The sequence below is a fragment of the Bidens hawaiensis genome, unplaced genomic scaffold (genome assembly GCF_021521415.1).
Source record: "Bidens hawaiensis isolate Kalapana, Puna unplaced genomic scaffold, B.hawaiensis_p1.1 tig00419431_1, whole genome shotgun sequence".
Classification (NCBI taxonomy): domain Eukaryota; kingdom Viridiplantae; phylum Streptophyta; class Magnoliopsida; order Asterales; family Asteraceae; genus Bidens; species Bidens hawaiensis.
In genome coordinates, this window is record NW_027504858.1 from 43,259 (window position 1) to 55,836 (window position 12,578).

The window sequence follows — 12,578 nt, forward strand, 5'->3', positions numbered from 1 at the left end:
ACAAATTTGATCAGCTCAAGTAACAGTGTGCAAACCGTTATGTCATAACAGAAAATTTAGGTTTGAGAATGGACCGATGTTAATGAATAGAGGTTGGATCCTACAATATGCTAAGAAAGTAACATATTCCATCAAATGATTCAATGTAAGTGAATCCTCCCTGCGTAAATCTCTTTGCATCTTCATCAATTTGCAAAGTACCCATCCAAATACTCCTCCTTTCTCTGTTCATATCATTCATCTTCAATTCTCTCCATACTTTGTGTACATCATCATCCGTCCGTATTGAACTCCTGCTTTCAAACATATTCGACAAGTAACACACCGATCCCTCAAGATGATATTAAATACGTGGAGTCGTAATTGATCCAGACCTAATATATTCTTGTCAAGATCAGGCGTGTAAAACACACTAGGAATCAGAAAAGATTTGTCAAATATGCTCATTTCTATTGGTAATCAATCATAGAAGCCACAAACAGACAAACTAATTGATGATTGTAAACAGAAATTATGAACAAGAGATTGTATATGGAATGGAAATTATTATTGTTTACACTGATGATTCGATTACAATTGTATAGCCAGCCATATATATACATATGAGGCGTCGCTTTGTAAATCGACACACCGATTCACATCGCTTTTATCTAAACGACGTTTACAAACGACAGCTATTGTACCCCTAACTGCCTAACGGGCCTAATTACAAAATTATATATATTCCCCTGTTAATAATTAATATTTATATAATAAGGGAAAAGATCCAATACAATAATGCCTTAACGTACAATACGTACGGGAATCCATTTTTTCACGAATCGATCCATGAAATCACATCCAAACATCTCGGAATCGTCAATACATATCCAATCAATCATTGGTTTACCCAAAAAAAAAAGTTTTGAATGGTTAATCGATCAATTTTTCACTTTTTTTTCACAAAGACCGTTTTTGTGCGTTTAAATTTTTGTGAGCGTTTTCTGAGCGTTTTAGGTTTTTTCCTTTGTTTTTTGCCTTTGAGCATCTCGCATACCGTACGTTAAGGCATTAGCGTACTGCACCCTACATAATAATACACATATCATTATATCTTTAGTATCTGTATGTGATTAATACTTCATTGTCCCCCTTAATCACAAACAATCTTAGGTCTTCATCTTCTTTACATGGCCATCTTTTTTTTCTTGAAACCGGGTGGTGCAGACGAGGTTCTCGATTTGGTCTTCATTTATCATGTTCACTACAAGCCTTCAAGATATGTAGGTCCAGGCATTGTTCGCTGTTGCTTCTACATATCTTCCATGTAACATTGCCATCATTAATAGATCATATAAATATATTTCTGTACCATCGCTCAGGTACGATGGAATGGGCTTCTCGAAATAGTATTTAAGGTACACTTTGTGGTACCATTCCACGAGTTCCTAGAACATATTTATGAACTCATTAACTTGTAAATGAGATTTATAAGCCTGCAAAGTGTTTAACAGATTCATACAGTCACTTATTAACGATATTGCTGGAAGAGTTGAGTAATCTTCTTCCATTCTTGAGTCTTGTTGGGCCTGCAAATCAATCGCGTCAAAGTAATTTGCCAAATACTCGCCCCTCTTCACTTTCAAACGCCTCTGACCCATTTGAATCTTCCCCATCAATATTCAGATTAATTGTGACATAAATCTCCTTTAAATATGACTTTAAATCCTTGTTTAGTTAATTGTTTTAGGATTAATATATTATTATTATTATTATCAACGCTAGGCACGTAATACACACTCTTCTAAGGTGTATTTATTCCATCAGAACAGATTTTCATGTCTTCTGTTACTTTTATAACATTATGACATATTTTTTCACATTATTATGGCAAAGTACCCAACCACCAGACTAACTAATGGTTGGGTATTGTTATTGAGAAATACATAACTTATTCTATATCTGGAATCTGGATTTGTAAAGCAAAAATGAGACTGATCAGTTGCTACGGAGCTAAACTGTTTAGCACTCATGTAATATTTCATTAATGACTTTGTATGCAATTTTATGTTATCGAAATGACTAAACTATATTGACATCTTTTTGTGATTCTTATAATGTCGCAGGTCAGTATTTTTACTTGTAAGATAAACGGCTTGTATTTTGGTCTTACACTAATTTTGTAATGTACGTGTTCATGACATTATGACATTAAACCACACGTCCACCAAACATGTATAAAACTAGTTGGATAAGTTTAAAAAAAAACAAAACATTTTTAGTTTTTTGATAAATTGTACGTATTTATATACTTTTTTGTAAATGGTACTAAATATGTAGAAATTTCATATTTAGGCTATTTTGATCGTATTATAGTTACCATAGTAATACAATGTAAACATGGAGATAAATTTAATACCAATCAAAATATATCCGATGATATAAATGCATAATTATAAAGGAAACAAGCATTTAAATAGTAAAATCATTAAACTGGTACGTAGTAATCGTAAACGACTACACGACAACATTCAAACCTACATTTTCTAGATAGGAGCTTAGTTCCCATGAACAATGTTGAAGATATCATCAGCAATGTTTTTCGCATCATTTGAGATACCAAATAATCCGGCACTCGCAAATCCAACACAATAAAGACCATGTTCCCCTTTCCAATGATTAAGGCTTTTATGTTTTGGCATTCCATTCTCGTTGAAGAGCCCTCCATCATCCTAGATCAAACCGAAAATGCTAAGATTAAAAAACAAAAGGTTAAGTAAACAAATTAAGTGTTATAACTTTAGTTACCTTAAGCCATTTTCGCACAGTGCTTTTAAAACCCGTAGCAAAGACAATGGCATCAAATTGTCTCTCTTGACCATTTGTGAATTTGATTTGATCACCTTTTATTTCTTCAATAGCCGTCATTACCTAGAGACGAAAAAAAATAACAGCATGATCGCTAGTTAATGTTTTAATGTTATTAGATATATATGAAAACATGATAGAGGGGTTTACCTCAATGTCTCCTGTTTTGATTTTTGAAATTGTCCCAACATCGATAATAGGTGATCGTCCGGTTTCATTTTTGATCATGAATGGTCCTTTGAATGGCCTTTGTATTCCATATACACCAAGATCTCCATACAACAACTTACTCAACATTAGGACCATCTTGTCCACGAAAGAGCAAGGAATATATTTTAGTATATACATTCCGAGTTGCACTAGCTCCTTGGTAAGCACATGTATCTGTCACAACAACAAAAAGAATAGCATACAATATTATATTTATCAAAAATATGCTTTTATTATATAAAACGGCGACAACTTTATATTTAAAAATCACGCGGGAGAGCGTTTAGCGCGCATACCGGGCTACGAACAACTATTGATGTTTGAGCACCCAATTGCACAAGTCATATGCAATTTCCATGCCCGAATTTCCAGCACCAACTACAAGCACATCTTTGTGTCCAAATCTTTTTCCATTATCATACTCGCTCGAATGGATGAACAATCCTTTGAAGCTATCTAAACCATTAACATTAGGAATAATACCTTCGCTATTTTCACCGGTTGCCGCCACAAGAAACTCACACACGTACTCCTCGACCAAACCCGAAATCCAATTTTTGGCGGTAACCACCCATTTTTGTGCAATCCTATTTTACCATGCATTCTCAACGCTGCGTTGGTACAACGGAGCTACATTAAACTGATACACATAGTTTTGCAAGTATTGAACAAACATGTATTTTGGTACAAATGTGGGTGCGGACAAAGGGAATGGCATATGAGGGAGTTCACAGAAGCTTTTAGCCAAGTGAAGCTTTAAGCGATCATAAGCCTTTTTTTGCCATAAAGATGCATAGCAATCTTCCCTTTCAAGAACAATGTTTGGGATAGAAAGAAGATTGAGACATGCTGATGTTGCAATGCCGGCAGGTCCTGCTCCGACTATCACAACAACTGTTTCTTGTTTCATTTTCTTTCAAGCTCTTTCTAATGAATAATGTATGTTTATTGATGCAATATGTAATGCACAATGCACATACCCTTTTTATAGGAATTACAAAAAGGAGGCAAAAGAGACTATTTCCCACCTTTATTGGAACCGTTACTGAAAAACTTATTTTTTAAAAGTTTGAAATGTCATCCGCGCTAAAATTTCTGAGTTATTATTCATTGAAGTATTCCTGCTTTTATGTAAACAAACTTTTAGAACTTACGTTACAAACTTAATTTACTTGACTAGAATCTACGCGTTCATATTGGCTTAATGTGTGAACACATGAATATGGTAATTAATATCTTTACAAATAAGTAAAAGATGAGATTTCGTGTGTAATCATATGCGGTTGTAGTGCACCAGAGTCGTTGTGTCAAGTTCAAACATGAGACAGAGTCGAAACAAATACATTTAAACACTCTAATTTACGATAGTCTTTAGTATCATATTCAAATATCATGCAAAAATCATGTATGTGATATGTACAATGTATTCAATTGAACTAAACCTTCCGCACACGTGGTTAAACTAAGTTTAAAATTCAAAGAAAATAACAACCATATAGTGAAGCTATTCAAACATGTTGGAATACATGTGAATGGTTTCGATAGTTAATTTGATAGAACACATGTGAACGACGATATGATGGTTAAACGAAGATTTTGATTAACGTGGTGAATAAAACGGATACAAACAGATTTTTTAAAATACACAAAGGTAGTTATGTAAAGCGTTAACATAGCTTTAGCTATGGTTATAAACTGGTTAACAATTATTAATACCAAGGATAATTGCGTATTAATACAATTAATGTCTTAGGGTTACATAATACAAATAGCATAATTAAATTTAAATAAATAGAATAATTGTATCATTCCCTAAACTTTAGTTGCCTTGTTAAAAACAAATGGCCTCCCTTTTCCAAATCTTTGAGCACCCACCCTGTCATTGCCAACGTAAAGATCAAAGCTAGTGCAGGCATTATCTTGTTTATAAGTTTCGTTCTAGCTTTTAGTTTCTTTTGGGTTAGATAACACCAAACAGTGGGCAAGATGATACCAATGAGTTTGAGCACAATTTTAAAAACAATGATGAACAAAGTGAAGAAAGTCTTAATGTTGAAAATATTGATGAGCCACAAGAAAACCAAAATATAGATGAAGACCCACAACCCGAAAAATATTAATGATCCCACTAATAATATTGAGCACTTTCAACCAAACCATCTGCACAATGATGGTGATTTTGGGTCAGAATCTGGACATATGATCCAGCCCAGGCCAAAGAGAAAGAAATTCCAACCGAAGCACTTTGATAATTTTGATGTTAAGCTCCCTCCATCTTTAGACCACAAGCAAACCACTTCTGATCAAGGGTCCTCAACGGTACATCCCTTATCACATTACATTTCCTATAATAAGTTTACTAATACACATAAAGCTTTTGTGTTGGCTATTACTTCGGGTAATGAGCCAAAAAATTATAAACAAGCAGTGAAAGACCCGAAATGGGTACAAGCAATGAAGAAGGAATCCAAGCCCTCAAAGAAAATAAGACATGGGTTTTGGAAGTATTACCAAAAGGAAAATGGCCAGTTGACTCAAAGTGGGTCTACAAAATTAAATACAAACCAAACGAGGATGTTGAAAGGTAAAAGGCTCGTCTTGTGGCAAAGGGATTTACACAGATGGAAAGGGTGGACTTTCACGAGACCTTCACCCCTGTTGCTAAATTGGTAACGGTTCGAACCCTTTAACTGTGACGGTGAAATGAGGATGGCATATCCACCAACTAGACGTCAATAACGCCTTCTTGCATGGGGATTTGCATGAAGGCGTTTACATGAAGATACCTCAAGGTTTCGGAAAGCCAGAAGACAATAGAGTATACAAACTAAAGAAGTCACTTTATGGCCTCAAGCAAGCATCGAGAAACTGGTACCAAAAATTCACAAATTCCTTATTGGAAATTGGTTTCAAACAAACAGGGGCCGACCATTCATTGCTTGTCCTTAAGAATAAGACCGTTTTTTGTTGCCGCCCTAATCTATATAGATGATGTTATTATCGTAGGGAATGATTTAAACATGATACAACAAACCAAAGGCTTCCTTAATAACAAGTTTAGCATCGAAGATCTTGGCATCTTAAAGTTTTTTCTTGTTATCGAAGTGGCTAGAACTAAAGAAGGGATGGTGCTAAGCCAACGGAAGTATACACTCGACATCCTAGAAGAAACGTGTATGTTGGGATGTAGACCGAGCGCGTTTTCAATGGAGCAAAATTTGAAATTGGACAAATGTGAAGAAGAGCCACGTGTGGACCCTCATCAGTACCAAAGAATGGTAAGGAAACTCCTTTACTTGCAAGACACAAGACCTGACGTCACCTATGTTGTCAATGTTTTGAGCCAATTCGTTAGTGACCCACGACAAAGTCACATGGAGGCAGGAAATCGGGTCCTTAGATATCTAAACTCCACCCGGGCAAGGATTTTTAATCTCTAAAGAAGGAGGTTTCGATCTCACTGCATATTATTGTGACTCTGATTGGCTTGGATGTCTGATCACAAGGAGATCTAGAACGGGCTATATGTTACTTTTAGGAGCCTCCATATCATGGAGGTCTAAAAGGCAATCAGTCGTCTCACGATCATCGGCGAATACCGGGCAATGTGAAGTGCAGTTAGTGAAGTTTTGTGGATGGGTTGGCTCCTTACCATCCTAGAAGTGGCTCCTACCAGACCAACACCCTTATTTTGTGACAACCAAGTTACTCGTCATATAGCAAATAACCCAGTTTTTCACGAACGCACTAAGCATGTTGAGATGGACTGTTTTTTGTTCGAGAATGTGTCAAATCAAAACACATACACCCCATGCAGATCAACACCAAAGCACAAATTGCCAAATCCTAACCAAACCTTTGGGCGCATAGTTGTTTCGTACACCACTTGGCAAATTAGCATTCGTGATCTTCATGCTCCAACCTAAGGAGGAGTAATGGAAACCAATTTTTACTTCCGTGAATATCACAATTATCATTTATTTTCCTGCCTTAGCTATAGCCTATGTTATTGTCTTGATTACTACGTTTACAATTATATATAGAGGGGATATGTGCCTTCTATTTCTTTGTAACCCTTTTCAATAACAATAATCATCATCATAATTTATTTATAAGCGTGCTTTTGTCCTCATCATCCCCATCACCACATACTTGCTTGGTTCTAACCGCGCTCTCTGAATGTTGTAGTTCCAAACTAAAACACCCAATACTGATTGTATATATATTCTAAGCATAATCACACTTCAACTAGTAGTCCAAAGTTGGTTGCTATTACACCCCACATGTTAGATTCACATATATGATATATGTCTATAGCCACCTTCTTTTTTTACAAACTCAAATAAATCAATAACCTTTCCAATCTCTAAACATAATGGGAACGAATTTGATCAGTTCAAGTAACAGAGTACAAACCGTTATGTCATAACAGAAAAATTAGGTTTCAGAATGGATCGATGTAAACGAATAAGAAAGTAACACAATTATCAAATGATTCAATGTAATTGAATCCTCCCTGCCTAAATCTCTTTGCATCTTCATGAATTTGCAAAGTACGGTTATTAAAGTACCCATCCAAATACTCCTTTCTCTGTTCATATCATTCATCTTTAATTCTCTCCATACTTTCATTGTGTACATCATCATTCGTCTATATTGATATCCTACTTTCAAACATATTCGACAAGACATCGATCCCTCAAGATGATAATAACTGTGTGGAGTCAGATATAATTGATCCAGACTTAATAAAGATCAGGTGTGTAAAACGCACTAGGAATTAGAAAAGATTTGTCAAATATGCTCAATTCTATTGGTAATCATATAAGCCACAAACGAACTGATGATTGTAAACATAAATTATGAACAAGATATTTGATGTGCTAAAAGTAGTCAAATAATTATCAACTAAATTACGCAAAACTAGACACTAAGTAATACTCTAGAATCTTTAAACTCGACTAAACTACTGACCGACGAGTGAACCGATCGACTCTAGTATAGCTAAGTAAGTCCGGATATCAAACCCAAGAGACTTTTTAAATTACGTAAATTAACTAATTAGACTCAACTGACATGACTATTTGTTTATTATTTATTAAAAGGGGGTTTTTTAATTGATTAATATTAAACTAATAAAATAACTAATTAAGACAAAACAATTAATAAAACACAAGACAAATAAGTTTAACTGATTCAGAAAGTAATGAAAAAACCACTTAGGCCGGAATCGCCAAAGTTTCAGTTATTAAATAGTTGGAAAATAATAGTTATGGAACTGGGATCGTAAAATAGACACCCAAAAGAAAACCCAAACATGACCCCTAACCTTTCTCAAGAAGACACCATTGGGTTTCTAATAAGTTTTAAGACACACCAGTTTTATAAATTAAACTCCCTTATGGTTATCTAATTAATTATGAAAGGGTATCTTTATAGTGAAATCCTACCTTATAGTGCGGAAATCGGTGGTAATTCGATAAACTCAATTGACTCGTTAGACAATATTAATTAATCAAACCTAGACGGACTTCTTACAAAGAACTAAATCTAGCAATCTTAATCAACAAAGATCTAGCAATAATCTATCACCTTACATCTTTCTAGGTTAGCAGCACACTTTTATTCGTTTGACTAATAATATTATTCCTATGAGCTTATTCGAATTCAATCATAAACTACTAAAAAATACACAGTAGATGACTGACAAAATCCTATCATATGAAAAATCACCAAGGATTATGTGGAATAATAAAACTAGAACAACCAAAACCAAGTGCACAAACGCATCAATCAAATAAAATCAAATAGTTTACTGAATTATAATACCATAATGAAAGATAAAATCCAACTAGAATCAAACATTAACGATGGTTCATCATAAGCCTAGACAGTTTATAGAGTTTAGTCTAGCATCTTCAAATCAAACAAAACTATATTGATAATAGAAAACATGGTGAAAATAATGAAAACGGAAAAATCAAAGGTAATAAAATCCGTAATCTTCAATCTTGAGTGTAAGGCTCTTCACCGAATGCTTCCTTGCCTTAAAAACCGCCAAGAATCTCGAATAATAGCTCCACTAATCTCCAAATTTGTCTAGTGGTTGTAGGGTATTCTTCATATTAAGGTTAAGGGTGTATTTATAGTGAACTGGCCAAAACCTGACCAAAATTGAAAACTTTCGGGAAAAATAGGCTTGTCGTGTTGCACCATTAAGTATGGGGTACCTAGTTGCGAAGCGCGGCGTGCTCCTATGAGGGCCGGTCCGACCAGTTCTCCTTCCGGTTCATTTAATGATGCGTTATGGCTTCTTGTTTAGGCTTGTTTTGACTCGTTTTTCTCCATTTTCAACTACGATCAACTTTCGGAACCTACAAAACACAAATATATTGGTAGTATACAAATCTTAACTAAAAACGAGCCAAAACTAATGAAATATTATATAAAATATACAAGGGAAGTATATACATTTATCATTATATCAATATTGTATATGGAATGGAAATTATTATTGATTACACTGATGATTCGATTACAATTGTATAGCCAGCTATATATATACATGTGAGGCGTCGCTTTGTGAATCGACACACCGATTACATCGCTTTTATATAAATGGTGTTTACAAACAACAACTATTGTACCCCTAACTGCCTAACGGGCCTAATCACATAATTATATATATATATATATATGCCCCTGTTAATAATTAATATTTACATAAAAATACACACATATATTATTATGGTGAAAGTTAACGTACAAATGAAATTAACGTGCTAATTGTGAGAATCAAGCAGAGTAATTATGTAATTACACTATGATTATGATGATAATTACTCTATGATGTAATTACATAATTACTATACTTGTATATATAATTACTCTACTTGATTTTTACAATTAGCACGTTAATTTCATTTGTATTTGATCAAAACCCTATTATTATATACTTAGTATATGCATGTGATTAATACTTCATTGTCCCCCTTAATAACAAACAATCTTAGGTCTTCTTCTTTACATTGGCATCTTTCATTTCTTGAAACTGGGTGGAGGTTCCTGATTTGGTCTTCATTTAACTTGCTTTCATCATCATACAGGTTCACTCCAAGCCTTCAAGATAGATTAGTTAGACACGTTAAAGTCACAACCAACATCCATTGCTATGTAAGTCCAGGCATCATTCACTATTGCGTCTACAAATCTACCAAGTAACATTGCAATCATGAGTAGATCGTTTAGATCCATATCTGTACCATCTCTCATGTACGATGGAACGGGATTCTCGAAATCGGATTTAGGGTACACAGTATGGTACCATTCCACGAGTTCCTAAAACATATTTTTGAACTCGTTAACTTGTAAATGAGATTTATAAACCTGCAAAGTGTTTAACAGATTCATACAATCACTTATTAATGATATTGTTGGACGAGTTGAGTAATCTTCTTCAATTCTCGAGTCTTTTGGGGCCTACAAATCAATCGCGTCAAAGTAATTTGCCAAATACTCGTCCCTCTTCTTTTCAAAGGTCTCTGACCCACTTGTATCTTCCCCATCAATATTCAAATTAATGTGACATAAATCTCCTTCAAATATGACTTTAAATCCTTGTTTATTTAATTATTTTAGGCTTAATATATTATTATTATTATTATCAACGCTAGGCACGTAATACACACTCTTCTCAGGTGTATTTGTTAAATCAAAACAGATTTTCATGTCTTCTGTTACTTTTATAAACTTACACTCGTTATCTTTCCAATCAGTTTATACTCCAAAACCCAATTATAATTTGTAAACAAAGCCTTGTTACTGATCATATGATTATGGTAATATGTGTTTAAAAACCATACTCTATCCCATGTTTGTAAATTAGTCCCCGAGATTAGGACTCCTTAGTTTGAGTACAATCAAAGTTGAATATTAATGTGGGACTGATTTAGAGGACATTCATACGAAAAATGTCCATACATATTGCAAATATGACAATTAGGCAATGTCTCATGAATGGGATTAGGACTTACAGTGGGCGTTTGAAATTGTCCTTCTGGTTTTGTTTCTTCAGTTAAGGGTCGGTTCGGTTATTGGGTGAAACCCAAACCAAAACCGAAGCTATCGGTTATTTTAGAATACCAACCGATCAATTTTTAGTTATTCGGTTTACGGTTATTTTCGGTTTTGGTTTTGGTTACTTTCAATTATTTTTATTGTGAATAGAAATTACAAAAAAAGAATCAAAAAAATAGAGTACTGATGGTCGGGTAAAAGTCGTGTGTTGTAGTATATTAATTGTTTAGTTTTAGTTTAAATATTGCCACAAGCAAGCAGATTAGCTCCGTCATTCCATTGGGCGAGCGAGGTAGGCTTAGATTAGAGGGAGGGGGACCGTGATAATGGAATGCACGCATTAATAATCTATGATGATCTGAGTAAGCAAGCTCTTTACCCTCAAATTCAAACATGTGGGCGCAAAAGGCTATCCTGCTCTATTGTTACGTAGCAAGAGAAGCCTGCTTTTGTTGCTTCGGCGGCGTCTACTAAATGAGCTCACGAAGCGATCTGGGAGCGAAGCCTTAAATTGAGTTGCTTCGTGAACAATGGTACTTCAAGCGCGTTTATGTGTTTCAGGGTACAAGACATTAAGGATGCTTATCGGGGTCATTTACGAGCTTGGAACAAGGACTTGGAAGAGCGGAATTGATCGGCACGCTTTCCTATGCAGAAAACAAGAAGAAAACAAAATCCTTGGCAGATAACCCCTTCGCGCGACGCGAATGGATTAGGAAAAATTGCTTCGCGTGACGCGAAGCAAATCAAAGTAGATCCCGACTAAATTGTCCTTCGCGCGACGCAAAGGACTACGTTCAAACTCGTGCGCGCGACGCGAACCATCTATAGACGGGAAAATTAAATCTAATTCTAATATAATCAATTTTCAATCCACATTCGACCTATCTTTCATTCCAGCAAGCAGAGAGAAGCCCTATGACGATTTTCCACCATCCCGAAGCTTCGAGTTCATCGGTTCATCGCATGCTTTCATCCTTTCATCAGCTAAGCAAATCTTTCGTGATGCCGATATCAGGCTAAAACCATTGCATTCACTTTAGGCTAGGGTTTGTGTAAACTAACTTTGATCAGATTCTATGTGTTTGAATGATTATAAACTTAATTGAGTGTTCTTTAATCTTGTTTTACATTATCAATTGATTGTTTAAACAGTTTATGCTTTTGACTATCAAAATTTGCATCACTTTTCTAGTTGTGTTCATCAACATTTAGGTTCAGCTCTTATGTTATTGAACCAATAATCGTTAGTCATTGCTTATACTTGATTTTCGTACATTAAACTGGTAATTGGGTAAACCCGGTTTAGTTATGTCAACAATTCGGTTACGGTATCGTTTGTCATCACAACCCAACTATTAGGTTTAGTAATTATTGTGAAATTAATTAACCTGAATCTATGATTAGTCGGTCATCGCATTACCTGTAATGAACCTGAAGTGAAT

At 34.9% G+C, this 12,578-nt stretch overlaps 1 pseudogene; it reads right to left on the reverse strand.

Moving 5' to 3' along the window:
• Positions 1–2,537: 2,537 nt before the first annotated feature.
• LOC143608799 (putative indole-3-pyruvate monooxygenase YUCCA11) lies at positions 2,538–3,967 on the reverse strand (annotated as a pseudogene).
• Between the last annotated feature and the right edge of the window lie 8,611 nt (positions 3,968–12,578).